Source organism: Pipra filicauda, unplaced genomic scaffold (assembly GCF_003945595.2).
Source record: "Pipra filicauda isolate LSUMZ 115617 unplaced genomic scaffold, ASM394559v2 scaffold371_size1224239_pilon, whole genome shotgun sequence".
Lineage (NCBI taxonomy): Eukaryota > Metazoa > Chordata > Aves > Passeriformes > Pipridae > Pipra > Pipra filicauda.
In genome coordinates, this window is record NW_024104500.1 from 374021 (window position 1) to 390468 (window position 16448).

At 40.2% G+C, this 16448-nt stretch overlaps 1 long non-coding RNA gene across 1 annotated transcript in view; it reads left to right on the plus strand.

Moving 5' to 3' along the window:
- LOC113996417 overlaps window positions 1–9178 on the plus strand; it is a 43577-nt gene extending 34399 nt beyond the window's left edge. The window contains exons 4-5 of the long non-coding RNA XR_003543765.2: window positions 5173–5572; window positions 8866–9178. This is a non-coding gene — a long non-coding RNA (uncharacterized LOC113996417). The remainder of the gene's footprint in view (window positions 1–5172; window positions 5573–8865) is intronic.
- Window positions 9179–16448: the final 7270 nt, after the last annotated feature.

Below are 16448 nucleotides of genomic sequence, written 5' to 3' on the forward strand. Positions count from 1 at the left end.
GGTAAGAAGACCATGGATTTTGTGAATATATTGGGATGGCAAGTCCCAGAATTCCAACAAATCAGGCTTTTTCCTGTGCTAAAACATAAATGTATAATATGTTCTTATGGTTTTTTTCACCCAAACCTTGAAGAATATGTGCAGTACACTTAGATTGACAGTTTCGAGTCACCCAAACATTTCATTTCAATGTGCCTGTAACTTTATACGAGAGGATGCTTAAATCATAACCACAGAAACACTTAGCTTGGAAAAGCTCTCTAAGATCATTGAGTCCAACTGTTACCCGAGCACTGACCCATGTCCTCAGGTGCCACATTTTCAATCCCTCCAGGGATGGGGACTCCACCACCTCCCTGAGCAGCCCCTGCCAAGGCCTGACCACCCTTTCCAGCAAGAAATTCCTCCTCAGGTCCATCCTGAGCCTACCCTGGCACAACTTGAGGCTGTTTCCTATTGTTCTATCACTTGTTCCCTGGGAGCACAGCCCGATCCTCGCCGGCTCCTCACTCCTGTCAGGGAGTTGCAGAGCCAGAAGGTCCCTCCTGAGCCTCCTTTTCTTCAGGCTGAGCCCCCCCAGCTCCCTGAGCTGCCCCTCACCAGATTCTAGACCCTCATCTCCTGATTATCTATGAATCCATTGTTAAAGTGGTGGGTGGTGCACGCTAGAATTGCCTCATCTGGGCAATCTCACTTGTTTCTCCCAAGAACATCCATCTCACAACAGTCATTTACAGTGAAATGTAGCTTAACTGGAACTAAAGGGCAGCAGAGCACTGGGGACCCTCCTTAGAGGAGCTGTGGGTGAAGCCAAAGGGAGTTTGAGGAGCATGGTGCTCACAGGGTGGGCTCAGCCTGGGGGGTTGTGCTTCATCTTTGTCTGTTACATAAATCCCCCAAAACTGGATTTTTGTTTGTCTCCTTCATTTGAATTCTAAGGGATCATGTCTGCAAGTAAATTAAAGCATTATTTCTGCATGGCATTGCAGTGCAAATTGATTATATTTTAAATAAAAAATAGCACTCTAAATTTTAGCAGCCGTAGAAATTCCACCATATTTTACTATTACAGAAATTCATCATTCAGAAATTCATTTAATGAAGTATTGTAGAACATTTAGTGAACAAAAACAGTCCTTGAAAGCTTGTCTGGATTGACTTTGCTCTTCATTTTTCTCCTGCATGACTTTTCCTGTCATTTATATGGTTTTACACCAATGCTAGTTTCATAGGTATTAAACATAACTGTACTTAAAATAATTTAATTATTCCTTGTACTGAGCAGGAGATATTTAAATATAATAGAAAAATATTTTTAAAAATAGTAATTTTTATTAACTTAATATTTGTTATTCTGTAAGAAAGTTGGTGCTTCTGATTGAGATGTCTGTTTCTGAAACAAAGAACTGTGGCACAACTTTGGAAGCTGGTACATACATATGTGTCAAGTTCAAAAGGAAGTGAGCATCCAAATTTATTTCCAATACTCAGTGTTGTTAGCAAATAATATGTAGACTGTATATGAGTTGAATCCAGGGCCTGTATGATAGCTGGATTATTCATAGAGCCACTTAAATGGCATGAAAATACAGATGGATTTTGATTTTTGGCAATTAAATTACTAGATAACTTTTCTTCTACTAAAAAAACCCCTCAACAGTATTAAAGATGCATTTCTCTATGAATACTGGTTATAAATTGCATAGGATTTTTCAGATTGGGTGCTTGTAAAACAGTGTCAGTTCTCCCAGAACACACTGCAGGAGTAACAACACTACCTGTGGTTCCTGTGTCTCACCTTCTGGCCGGTGTTACACCTTAGCTGAAATAAGGGAAAAAAGAATTACAAATAGTGTGTTCTGGGTAGATTTGTAACTTCATTGTTGGAGCTTCCCCTTTGGCATCTGGTATCCTGGATATAGGTTTCCTTGCTGAAAAGGATTAGTGACAGATCTTAATTAATTTCATTTAGAAAGAGTGGAAGTGGTTCTGAGTCTTCAGGACTCGTCACCTGGACAGTCAGAATTAATGATGCCATTGCAGTGCAGAGCCCCTTTCAGGGGCTTTAAAGACTCTCTCTGGAGTACCACACTTCTTTCTGGAAGGTTCTGTATGAACAGGGTGAGGTCAGAAGCTACACCAAGTGCTTCCTTGGGAGTCCACCTGTAGCTTCTTACCTGGAGAGGATGGTCTGAGCTCATGTTTGCCTCCATGCCCTTCAGGTGCCAATGCAAGGTGATCAGTCTGCTGTCTCTGAACCTAAAGAGGAACAAATAAGATGAGTAATAAACCCAGCTAATAATAAATAGAAGAAGTAGGGCATAAAGGACAGGGTAGAATATTTTTTAAACTGAGTATCTCAACCTATTTCAGTGAGTAACTGCACAAATAAACTGTTATTCATTTTGAAGGTTAAGCTGTAATAATACCTTTAAAACACTCAAGTAAAGTTCAAATGCAATCTACTATTTATGATAAAGCATTCCCAGTGTTAGAGGCAACTCTTTCCCAAATTGATTATATTCTCTTTTGAGCAGAAGTAAGGCTCAAGCATCTAATTCAGGAAGAGTCATCCATCTTCCTTTCTGCTACTCAGACAGCTCAATAATCTAGTTTCTTCAGAAAGTCTAACTTGCCAATGGAAGGGATATTTCTTTTTCTTCAGCAATACAGGCTCTTTTTAAATTGTTCCAAGTCTGCTTAGCATTTATGTTCTTCGTAACAGGCCTTCATTTTGGGAACAAACCTCATGTGTATCAGAAATGAGAAAAGAAAAATGCCAAATGCCAAATAGGGGCATTTTAAAGATTTTTAAGGCTCACTAAAGAATTTTTTTAAAGATTTACAGATATTTTACAGGTAGTCCTACAGCTAAAAAGCTATTACCGTAACCTAGGAGCATATAGTGTTAATTCAAATTATTTTAATTTATTGTTTATGGGGTTTTTTTCTTCAGTTTATCAGTGATAAACAACTAAAAATCATGGTCATAATCTTATTGGGAACACATCCAGCTAATTGTTTAGCAAATGCTTTTGTTTTGAATTTTAAGAAACAACATTCTTCTTACTTGACTGGAATAATGATACTTTGTGCTACGGAGCAAATGCAATGTAAATGTGAACAGGAGTTAATCAAGTAATTTCAAATCACAAAATCATTCAGCATTATGATTGAATCTGTCACTGATGTCAGTCGTAACACTGGTATAACTTGGTTTTTGCGATGAACTTGGCAAGGGTACATCACTTTCTTTCCAAATACCAAGGAAGAAATGCTGTTTTCAGATTCCTAAGTGATCTGACTGTATTTTTCACAGCTAAAATTGGACATCTCAGGTGGCATTTAAATTCTTTACTGTCACTGAGTATGAACCAAATTCATTCTGGCTGAAAAACAAAAACGTGGACTTTCTTTCAATGAGCAATCCCCTTTATTGACACATTTTCATAGAATTTACCAAAAGATAAATGAACTTGCCAACATTAAGTTGCTCCTATTTTCTTCCAGATTTCCCCAAGCCATGCTGTGATCAGTCTTTTCCCAAAGAAGTTGAAGAGATGACCTTTTAATTTTTGTTCAAGTACAGAATGCTAAACTAAAGTCATAAAACCTCCGTGCATTTCAGGTGCAAAATCGCCCTGAGTCTGGCACTGCTGCTCCCAAGGCTTGAAACATAGCTTTGTGCCACGACCCAGCCAAGTGTAGCATCAAAGTAATAATGTTATAATTAGGGCAGAGGTGGCACTTTCACTTTGGACATATATTTCGGGTTGACGATACCGTTCTTCCAAAAACTCCCTTCAGGCTTCAAATTTCTCGTGTTGCTCTGTCATTTTTTAAGTTGTGAATAAAAAACAATTTCTGGTCCATCAGGAATTTGTAATTAGATTTGATTGTGACCTCGATCATCATCCAAGCCCTGTTGGGCAAGAGACGTAAAGACTTGAGATAAACAGAAACTGAGACAGAAGAGAAGGTTGTGTGGAGACCTCACAGCACCTTCCAGTATCCAAAGGGACTACAGGGGAGCTGGAGGGGAATGTTCATCAGGAACTGGAGTGACAGGACAAGGGGGAATGGTTACAGGCTGACAGAGGGGAAATTCAGGTTACATATATGGAATAAATTGTTCCCTGTGAGGGTGGGGAGGCCCTGGCACAGGTTGCCCAGAGAAGCTGTGGCTGCCCCTGGATCCCTGGAAGTGTCCAAGGCCAGGTTGGACGGGGCTTGGAGCAACCTGGGCTAGTGGGAGGTGTCCCTGCCCAGGGCAGGGGGTGGAACAGGGTGATCCTTAAGGTCCCTTCCAACCCAAACCACTGCATGATTATGTTGTCCTAAAATTTAGTACAGATTTAACTTCTGGTTACCCAACCTTGTGTCACATAAACGACCGTAATGGGGAGTCATGCATTTGATTTCATGTATTTCCAAGCTTTTCTGAGAAGAAGATTGGTGAAATGGAACAACTGGAAGAACTGAAATAGAAAGTAATTCAGTAGGATGCAATTCAAGTGTGTTAACTTGGGGATTATACATAATTTCAGGTGGAATTATGAGTTTTGCAGGAAGAAGAGCAGAATTCAAGTGAAGGAGTCACAGTGAATGATGACTGTGAAAAAAAAAAAAAACATAAATGCATTCCATAAGCTCTGTCAAACAGGACAAAAGATGTGATAATGTATGGTCAGACCACATCAACTTAAGAAGTGGTGTGACTGTAGGGTGAGAAAAGAGCCTTTTAAACGGAAAGCTGGTGAAAGTACAAAAGGCTTCCACGTGGTGTTGCTGTGTTAAGGCTGGATGTCCAAGTAAGCTTTGTGACCATTTCTGTACCTTGGGGCACTGGGAGCACAGAACACCCTTCTAAGGGATTTTTTTGAAGTACTTTAGCAATTAATAGTTCCTATCTTAGAAAACTTTGTCCTAACTTTGGGTTTACAAATATCAGCTGGAAAAATAGACCTAATGACTGTTTGTCTTTCTCGCTGCACTCACTGGCAGGAGGTGTGACTTTTCAATGGTACCACCTCCATTTGCTTGTGGCTGAAAAATATTAGCATTCCACGATAAAAAAAAAAAAAAAAGAGAGAGAGAAATATGTAGCTCTATAGTTGGTAGTAAAATAATGGTGCTGAATATGTTCAAAAATATCCATTTTCTTTTCCCTAGGCCAGACCTGTAGCTTGATGATGTGAAATGCTTCATGGTGCTTGAAGCAGCAAAATTATCCCACCCTTCATCCCCACAGCCAGAAAGAGAAAACTGACCTATAATCCATCAGAAGATTTTAATATCACAAACAGAACTGTATCATCTACTCTATCAAACAGCCTTTCCTTTAATAGAGGAATAATGGTGCTGAAAACAAAATGAACTATAAAGCTTCTGCCTGTTATAGGTGTTGCAGTGATCAACTCAGTGACCCCATGGAGGAGTTTTAGATTTGCAGAAGCAAAAAATTAGACTTCCTATTGCTTGATACCAGTGAATTTTGTCATGGGTTGGTGGAGGTTCAGAAGGGTTTTTGTTACCCCAGAAGGTCAAGCTGATCTTGACTGCTGATTCAAAGGTAAGACTAAAGGCAAGGTAATTTTGCTGAATTGGAACACTTGGTGTTACTGATGTGGCAGGATAATTTGTGATTATAATATATCCATGGTAATACGGAATGGAAAGTAGTGTCATAGTAGCCTGTGAGGTTAAGAAATGGTTGTAAACTGAACATGTAAAGTATATAGAATAACTAGTGAAAAGCACATTTAAGGGAGTTTTTATTTGGAACTTTACTTATGGTGATAATTTGGGAGATCATAGCACATTGGGGATTTTTGGTGGTTTTGTTGTTAGGAACTAAGAACTCTGCTCCTTGATTTCTCTTCCTGTTTTTATGATGGAAGAATGCAATAATTTTGGAATGATTGTTTAGAATGAAGTGGATAAAAGAATAGGAAGGGCAAGCTAGGCTACAACTAATTTGACATGTACTATGTCATAGGCCATGAAATAAAACTTTTCCTGACTCTTTCTGTCTGAGACCTTCGGAGGAATTAAGCTCTATTTAAAGATGATTAAAACTAAACTGATTTTTTTTCCAGTGGGTTTTAAACCCAGTGGCTTTTTGTATTTGTAAAATACATCAGGAAGAATCAGTTTAGAAAATATATGGACCTTCCCAGAATTGACCACAAACCCTAATTTTATTAAAGTTGTGTTAACAAACTTTTAAACTCAATATCAGCTTTCAGTATCACTGTTTGCGAAATTTTCCTAATGAACCCTGAAATGAGTATTATAACCATTTAAATTTGAATTAACTTTTGAAGGAATTCTGTGAAATTAATAGAAGAGTTGACATTCACTTCAAATAAAAGCTCTTACAGGTTCTTGGAGTCATCTTTCACTTTGGGAATAGAGCAGACATGTTTCCATTAATGTCTGAAGAGCAACACTGGTCTATAAAAGCTGGTGATGTTGCCCAGTTGAATCAGTCTTTAAATAATAAAATCCTAGAATAATATATCATTATCTTTTCAGTGAAGTCCTTTATGAGGCTACAAGATCCATACAGATGGTAGTAATTATGTCATCCTGTTCTTTTAAGATGTTTTTTTCTCTAGACTTATTTTTCACCTCTAAGCAAAACACAGAAGAATGTTATGTATAATGCATGGTCATTTAAGCAGAATATTGTCTTAGAATGGTTAGATATTCAATTATTACATACACTGTATCCTTGATAACACAGTTTAGGGAAAAAAATCAGTTAAGCAAGCAGAAGCTTTTTTCCTTAAACTCCATTCTTAAGCAACACTTATTTATTGCCCACTGTTTTCCCTGAAGTAAGGATAGGTGAAAATGCATTCGAATGAAGATAAAATTCTCATTTTAGAACCTGATATTTGGTTAGACATAACACATGTAAATAAAATACTAGAATTGTAGAAGGAGGTAGCTCAAGAAAAGATCTACTCCTCTCTGCAGTGAACCAAGAGCAAATAGAGATGTTTAACTTTATCTGATCTGTTCCTTCTGTGGAAGGGAACTCCAGAACCTCCCTTATAACCTCTTCTAGGACTTCATGGTTCTAATATTAAAGTTGTTACGTGATTTATTTCCCTTCAAGTGAAGTTAATGCCATCACCCCAGAAAGCAGAAGCAGAGCCAGGATTTCACACCTTGGTGACTGGCTGGGCACTTCCTTTTTCCTTCTTGCCACCCTTCTCAGAGCAGGACAAAGGCCAAGCCTTCTACACCACAGCTTCACCTTTCCTAGACTGAAGCTACAAAAAGCAGTGAATTTTCCTTTTGTTGACAAAAGGGTTCTAGTTAAAAGTAAAAAGCTCTTAAAATGTATCTATGGGGTGTGATTACTTCAGTTTTTTTCAAATGCAGCCAGGCCTTTGTCTAAGGGCTCCTGATAATGGCATTTGCCCTGACAATGGGACCATAGCTTTCCCCAGCAGGGGGACAAAGGAATTCCTGACAGCCAGAGGAATTCTGGTTTGTGTTTTGGTGCTATTAGGGCATTTTCTGAGATAAATAGCAGTGTGTTTCCATTTCTCATTTTGAGCAGTGCTCACTGTCTGACCTCGCTCCTGCTCAGGACTCGCAGGAGCAGCCAAGTGCTTCAGTACATCGACCCCCTCCTGCTCATATCTCCTCTATGTCTCGTATTTGAAATGCTTCCTAGAGCAGTGTGACATATACAGAACTTGTAAAAATACCTTTTAAAGTAATGTTGTTGTTTGGGGTGCCCGTGCACAGCCCAGCCCCTCAACCCCCCCACCGTGGTTCCTGGGGAATGAGTTTAAGAAAAGGGAAAAACACCAGACAGGAGAAGTATGAGGGGCAAAAAAAGGTGTGAGGAGAAGCCTTGTCAGCACCGAGGGGGTAAGATGAGGAGGTGCTACGGGAGCCAGAGCAGAGATTCCCCTGTGGCATGCGGGGAGACCACAGTGGGGCAGGCGGAAGAGGTGGGGAGGTGGAAAGAGCAGAAGAACGGAGCTGTTGTGGGGTCACCATCACCCCCATTCCCCACCTCTGCACCATTCAGGTTGGAGATGAGTCAGAAATGGAGGGGTGAAGCTGAACCTGGGGCAGGGGGGAAGTAAAGTGATTTTTGTTTCTCATCTTTGAACCCTGTAGCAACTAGAAATAAATTAATTTTCACCAAGTCAAGTCAGTTTTGCCCATGATAGTGCTTGGTAAGAGAGCAGTAAGTGTTCTCCATGTCCTTATCTTGACTCACAAGTTAATTTTGTCCCGCTCTCCTGTTGACAGCTCTCCAGACATCCAAGATCCACTCACCAAGCACATCCAGCCTACAGAACGCAGGCTGTTTGTAAAGGGAAAACAAAAACTACCCACAGCCCTCCAGAATCAAAACAGATGTCATTAATGCATTTTATCAGTGGTTTCAAATGTCAGTGACTGCTGATATTTATGAAGTGAGTGTAAATGGCTTGGTATCTAATGAAATAACCATAAATTTGAGTGATAAGAGCACATCTATGTTGAATGAAAACGCTTGAAGGTGGATTTTCATCTTGGTTGTGCACGCTGAAATCTAAGGTAGTCAAAGAGAATTATGTCATATGAAGAGCATTAATTTAGAGAGAGAACAGTCTGAAAAAATGTGAAATAAATGTCACTAGTGCTGTGTTCCTGCACTATGGTACCCTACAGGTTGGGAATCAAAAGGTTTGGCAGATTAGGCACTGGACTAATTGAGCCAAGATTTCAAATGTTCTTGGGCTAAAATTAGAGACTTAAACTTAACCAATATGATTAAGGAATGAAATCTGAAAGAAAATATGTATGACAATCAATTAATAACTAATATAATTATTTCTTCAATTACAGTGAGAATGGTTGATACAGGCAAGGCAGAAGTGGGAGGCAGATGCAACACTAGAGGAAGAAGAAAAAACAGAACTCATTTGCCAATTGTAGGCAAGAAATCCCACAAAATGTTTAAAAATGAGGGTGATTTTCCTGTGCTTGATCAAATGTAAAAAATGATGTTAAAAAAGCCCGATGTAATTTAAAAAGCTTTTTGATGTGATTTTGAAACTCTGATCTGATAGCATTTCCTTCACTGGCAGGATAGATATTGCTATTTCATAGTAAATGGAGTGCAATTAGTAACTTTCCACAGCTGAAGACAGAAGTCAGCAGTAACTTTGAGGCTTTCTCGATCTTAGCTGCATCTGGAACAATATTCTCATGTGTAGTATCCCACTGGTGCAAAATTCCTCATGGGTCTGCTTCACAAAGTAACTGGTTTTTGCACTTGCTGCTGTGTTTCACATCATCTTTGGCAAGGATCACTTGGGGTTTTCCCTTGCTCAGTAGCCTGGGGAATGGCCTATTTCCTAGGAAAACATCTGGGAATTTCATCTGAAAAGCTCTTCTTATGGCTTGGGACCTGACCACGCCCGTGATCTTTCCTGGTCTCCCAATGGGGATTTGAAGAGCATTTTTTACCCATTGTAATTAGGTTAAAGACAGATTCTGCAAACCTTTCTGGGCTGAATATCTATTACATGGTTTTAAGTAGACCTTACAACCATTTGCAGTCATAACCATTCAGTTTATCATGAGCTGTACTAATACTCACCATGAATTAATCTATATAAATCAAGTAAACGTCGATTTATAAAATTTTCAGGGTTGTTCCTTCTATGGAAAAGCCATTATGCAGTTAATATGTTCTAAGATTGATAATTGGCTTTATGATTTGCAGACTGCTTTTCCTCTCAGCTTTATCCTCAGCTCAGAGCTAGTGTAAGACTCTACTACCCATCCATTTATTGTTTTCTTTAAACATCTCACCAATATGATTCATAGTTTGGGGACCAGAGATATTCCTGCCTTGTCTCATACCCGCATTTTCTCTGTTGTGTGGCTGATTCACAGTGTTATACAACATGAGATACAGGGGTTTGTGTTGACTGACTCTCAGATAGCTGCTCTAACATATTTGGTTCAGACTTATCCATCTACCAGTCTGTGCATGATATGGCATCTGCGCCCATGAATTCAGTTATTCTTTGATTTATAACACAGCCCTGTAATAAATTATCTCAGCACAGTTGGAGTGCATTGAACTGCAGATTAAGAGCTGGAATGAGTGGAGAATGCAGGGACTTCATAAACCAGAGTTATGGAATCAAAACTGATTTTTGGTTTTGATTCTATAACAGAAGCTAACAGAAAGTTATCTTAATCGCTAACTTTATAACATGCTTCAGCAAATTTTTTTCTAACTTCACTGATTTCATATAATTAGTCTAATATGTGTTCTGTATTCTAAATAAACATCCTGCAACTACAGAAACTGCTGTAGAAAGCAAACTAAGTCCAGTACGTTGATGTGTTTATTATTTCTATTAATATTTTTTTTCACTGAGATCTTTGTAAAAGGCTATCTTCATGTTGATGTAGGTCCTCAGCCTTTGACCTCAGGCAGATAGACTAAGGCAGAGGCAGTGAATGTACTGCAGCCTCATGTCTTCCCTCAGGGAGAGTTACTTTAGCCACTGGTAATGTATTGTTCTGCAGCATGTGTTTGGTACTGTCTTAAAGGATTAGACACTGAGCTTCATCTTTTCCCTTAATGGGAACAGTAGCAGTGCGTGGCCTTGGTGGCACAGCAAGAAGGAGGAAATAAATATTTGCAGAGCTAAGTGGAGATTAGAGGAGAGGTGTAACCGTGCCAGCAGTCAGAGCCCCTAAACTACAAGAGAAGGTTACGAACCCAGAAGGAGCTAAAGAGCTGATCAGGAGCCTGAAGCACAGAGAATGACAAAAAATACCACTCTGAGGGGCTGATCTCAAAGAGCATGTGTTGAGTTGTTCACAACATGGTTGCAAAGCTGATAATGTGCATCATTGCTCAAAGCTTAGTTTACAGAGGATGCTCAGCAGGACAGTTGGATTCCTGCAGGAAGAATAGATTGATAATGGGAAGCATAGCATGACTACTGTCAATAAAGATCAATTAAAGACAAAAACAGATTTAAAAATCCCCTCTTTTAAGCAAGAGACCTTTGGAATAAAAAAGGATAGACTTCAGTCAAAGAAGAATGATGGGACAAGAGATTCTACACATTCCATTTCATCTCACAGGCTTCAGTTCAGCAGTTTGGCAATTAATTAAGGTGATATGTATTTCTTGATAATTATTAAAATTATTGTCAGAAATAATTTCAGTTCTAGGTTTATGAAGAGGCTGCAATGTGATGAGGGTGCTTAAGCTTTGTTGATTCTGCAGTACTTTTTAAATTTAACTCTCAGAGTTGAATTAATTTGTGTCAGAAGGTGGATTCTGGAAGGCACTCATTAAAAGTGAGTCAGAAATAATTTCTGTTTGTTTTTCTCAAATATACCTTATGAAAAAAATTAATTTTAGTAAATTTAGCAGTGTCTCTGCAGAAAATCAAATGGATTGACAGTTTAAATTGTTAAATTTTTTAAAAGGTCAGAAACTATAGCTCTTAGAGACAAACCTAGTCTAGAAAGCTTTTATTAACATTGCCCAAATATATTGTGTGTAACTAGTGAAACTAAAAGACTGCATTTACCAAGTTTTAGAAGTTGCTCAGTGATTTTGACTAAGTAAATTTCCTGTCAGTAATTCCAGGAGTTGCTGATTAAGGGAAGCTGTTGTAATGGCCCTTTGCAGGATTTTCTCTGTCATATTTAACCTAACCACGTCTGAGAGAGCTAAGAAAATAAAGAAGTCCAGACAGACTGTGCAGTTACATACAACATCTCAGTGAAGGTAGTGATCTTATTTAATCCAGGTCATTCTATCCATCATCATGGTCACTAAAGAACCAAATAAATGCTGTGTCTCCTGTCTGAAATTCTCTTTTTCTACTGTCATGGCTGGGCTTTGCGAACGAAGATTTGGGAAGGGCTCTATCCACATTTGTTACAAGCACACTGGTGGCTAATGAGGCCAATACGAGATAGACATATCTGATTGCAAAAGGCACAGCAGAAAGACTCCTTAGGTGGTAAATTCTGCAAGGCACGATTCTTTCTGTGTTGTCTTTTCTCCTCGAGAGTGACCCTGCGAGTGTTCTCAAAGGCATCAGCAGCGTTATAGATGGTGTGAGTCCAGACCTCCCGATTGGAGGCCAGAGTAGACCAGTTCTGTTGATCAATATGGCCAAGGCTGAGATGTTGTTTCAGAGAGTCCTTGTATCTTCTCTTTGGGGCTCCTCTCTTGTGGCAGCCGGAGGCAAGTTCACCATAAAGCAAGATCTTAGGGAGGGGGTCCTTCATCCTGGAGACGTGCCCTGCCCAGCACAGCTGTGTTCTCAGCAACATGGCCTCAATACTTGTGACAGCTGCTTGTTCTAGAACAGATGTATTGGTCACATAATCTGACCAGTGGATGTTTAGAATTGCACAAGGCAGCGTTGATGGAAGCGTTCTAGGAGACGCAGGTGGTGGCAGTAGATGACCCATGATTCAGATCCATATAAGAGAGTAGACAGCACTATGGCTCTGTAAACACTGATCTTGGTGCTTTTCTTCAAGTGTTTATTACGCCATACTCTTTTATGGAGTTTTCCAAAAGCACTATATGCCTTTGCTAACCTGTTGTCTATCTCCCTGTCAATCTCGCCATCCGAGGAGATGAGGCTGCCCAGGTAATTAAACTGTTGGACTGATTTGAGCTCTGATTCACCAATGGTGACATGGGGATGATGGAAGACTTCCTGAGGTGCAGGTTGATAGAGAACTTCTGTCTTCTTTAAGCTGACTTCCGGCCCAAAGAGCTCAGCAGCCTCAGCAAAGCAGGATGTTAAACGCTGCAGAGCTGCTTCTGTGTGGGCGACAAGGGCGGCGTCATCAGCATAGAGCAGCTCCCGGACAAGATGGTTTAAGGTCTTGGTGTGGGCCTTCAGTCGCCTTAGGTTGAAAAGGCTTCCATCAGTACGGTATCGGATGTTACCTCATATTTTCCCACACACCACTTACCTGCCCACCCACCAGTCCGAGGACCCCCATGGCCCACCTGGTACCCTTCCCCTCCCACCCCCCCCCCAAACCAGACCAGCAAACCTCTGTGTGCTCCGAGGCTTCCACTTTCCTTTCTCACGAGGGCACAAAGCCACGCCGGCAAAGTTCCCTCTCTCCTTTCCCCTTCCAGGGATGAGGGGAGGGTGGCCCCACATGGGCCTGGGGTCGCCCCCGCGGCTGCCGCGCGGCTTCCGGGGGGGAGGCCTTTTCTACTGTAGCACTTAGAGAAATACACCCGAAACTTAAAAAAAAACCAGAGTAAGAGAATGAGTTCTGATGGTCTCTCACCCTTAAGCTGACAAGCATTTATCTTGGACAGGCCTCACTCAGGTAATTAGCTTAATAAAAACAACCCTTATGAAAACCCTGTGTCGGTGCTGTTCAGCTGTAGCGCTGCTGTGTCTCCCAAAGAAACACACAGAACAAGCTAATAAATGCTGCTGTAGGGTCTGAAACTGGCCACTTGGGTTTGCCTTCATCAAGAAACTAGTAAACACTCATGTTCCTTTGATCCTACCATTATGTGATAGTGGTGAAGGATAGGAAACATTTCAGTCGTGTTCTTGGAAACCTGCAGTCCCGAACAGCTGGGTTTTGATCTTCCTTGTTTGTAATCCTCAAACTCAAAAGGGTTATAGTTTCATGGGTACTTGTTGTACCTCTGAGTGTGGGTATGGAAGCTGCCTGCTATGTATTTAATTATTACTGCTTTTTTTGCATCTACTTTGGATTTAAATGCTAGAGATTAATAATTATTTTAATTAAAAAAAACAAACAAACAAACAAAAACAGTGTAGGAAAGAAAAACAACTTCTGAAAGTACTTTAATTCATAAAACAAAAACGTGCTTCGAAATAAAAAATGTTTTATTACAGCATGAAGAGTCCAGATTCCAGATGCCTTTCTCTGTTGTTCTTTGAAATCTTTACTGAGAATAAAAGGCTGTGGGGATTTCACTGACTAATGGTGCACTGCAGCCGGTTTCATGGCCGTGTGTGCTGAGGGATTGGTGGCCTGCAGAATAGTTGTTGTTGTCATGGAAGAAAAAAGTGTGTAGTTTTAACAAATTAAAAATATAGAACGGAGTGGTGCAATGAAAAGGAAAACGGCACCCAGAGCTTGTCAAATATTCTGGTTTGGACCCAGAGTCTCAAATAGAAAAGAGAACACATGAAAAAGCCAGCCACTGGTTAGCAGTGCACACAGTAAAGATTAGTGATTTGGGATTTAGCTAAATTTGAGTGCAGTTTTCCCTTGTTACTGTATTGAATTCCCAGGCTTGATTATAACTTAATAATATAGTATTTTTTTCCTACAAATTTCAGTACCTAGTTCAAATATTTTACAATGTTTATGTGTCCATGTATTACTCTATGTTTCATTGGATTATAAAAAGCAAAAAAAAAAAAAAAAAAAGATTTTACTTGATTCAGATGACTAATTTGTCCTGTAGTAAGTTTTTGTATTAAAAACTTTTTTTTGAAAAATAAAAACAGAAAAAAGTTGGAACCAGCACTCTGGCACTCTGACTATAATAGTAAAGGACTAAATGGAAACTGTAAACACAAAGATGAGCAGTTTATACACAACATGGCATATAATGAGAGAGATGAAAACATATCTGCAAGGAAGTAATGGTATTACAAGATACTTATAATCTGAGTCATCTAAAATTATAGAATCACAGAATAATGGAATGGTTTGGGTTGGAAGGGACCTTAGAGCTCATCTTGCTCCACCCTCCTACTCTTTCTTTATATTTGTTGTTACTGCAAATAGACAGGTCTACCCTTCTCCCCCAGAAAAGTCCTCTGTCAAGAAGGTAAAGCCTCTACAATAACTTAATTATAGAATCATGGAATCACAGACTGGCTTGAGTTGGAAGAGACCTTAAAGCCCATCTCATTCCACCCCCTGCCATGGGCAGGGACACTTTCCACTATCCCAGGTTGCTCCAAGCCCCGTCCAACCTGGCCTTGGACACTTCCAGGGATGTGTCTCGCATGAATTTGCACTTGTCATTTATATAGAACAGTGCAATAGTGGAAGAAGTATCCTGCAACAGTATTCCTTTCAATCTGCTGCCTGGAAACAAAGCTGAAGCTCTACAGGAATCCTGGGTCAGGACTTATCTCTCTTAGATACCACGATATTGCTGGGTGTTTTTTACATATGATTAGCAGAAGGAATGTTACAAAGGACTGTCTTCTAACATATTTTTTCCCCTCTGTATTTTGATGCAGTTGTCTATGCATACATGGATAATGTGCATGTACAACACTCAGATCCTGCTCGAATTTCCACCAAAACCTGGTCACGACATATTGTGTACAAAAGGCTTGACTAAGGTAATTGTATGGAATATAAAAAATAAACATGTGCCATGCAATGCAGTGTAAGACTCACATATCCATAGTCTCATAATGTTGAAGCACAATATTATTATTGAGGTAATGTTATGGATTTAATTCTGTACTTACTAAGATAGCAGCAACATGGCATTAGGTGTCTTAAACATCTGTAATTAACTTTTAGGTTTGTTTGGGTTTCTTATATTCTGCCTATATATAATTGATGAGGGATGTAGATAATTCTGACACTCTGGAAATCCTCTAATCAATGCAGGTGAAGCTGGATGGCTCCTCAGGAGGTCAGGTAGCTCAGGCCCCTGCCCCAGCAGGAGCAATTAGACCTGAGCCACACCAGACAGTTAATTAGCTGGCCTGTTCTTAAAACCCTCCTGTGACCGAGATTTCGCTCTCCCTTGGCAATTGATTTCCATGCTGAACTACCTTGACAAATAGAAAGATTTCCTTAATGCCTAAACTAAATTTCCCTTGCTGCAGTTTAACCCTTCTTGTCCTAACCCTTCCCTATCCTTTGAAGAACAGTTTTGTCCCTTTCCCTTGACAGTAATCTTTTGTATAATTGAAAATTGTTATTGTGGAGGGTTCACAACATTTTAAATTAAAAAAATCCCAGAATCTTCAGTCTTCCGCTCGTGCTTTTTAGCTCACTGGGTCGTCTTGTTGCTTCCCTCATGGCATTTTACAAATGACCTGAGTAACTGGCCTGCTGTGAAGCCTTAGAGAAGTCACAGCAGTTCTCAGGTTATAGAGTCATGGACTCATGGAATGGTTTGGGTTGGAAGGGACCTTAGAGCTCATCCTGTTCCACCCCCACTGCCATGGGCAGGGACACCTCCCACCAGCCCAGGTTGCTCCAAGCCTCATCCAGCCTGGCCTTGGACACTTCCAGGGATCCAGGGGCAGCCATAGCTTCTCTGGGCAACCTGTGCCAGGGCCTCCCCACCCTCACAGGGAACAGTTTCTTCCTTCAGCTTAAGACCATTCCCCGTGTTCTATCGCTGCGTGCCCTTGTGAGAAGTTCCTCTCCAGCATTCTCCA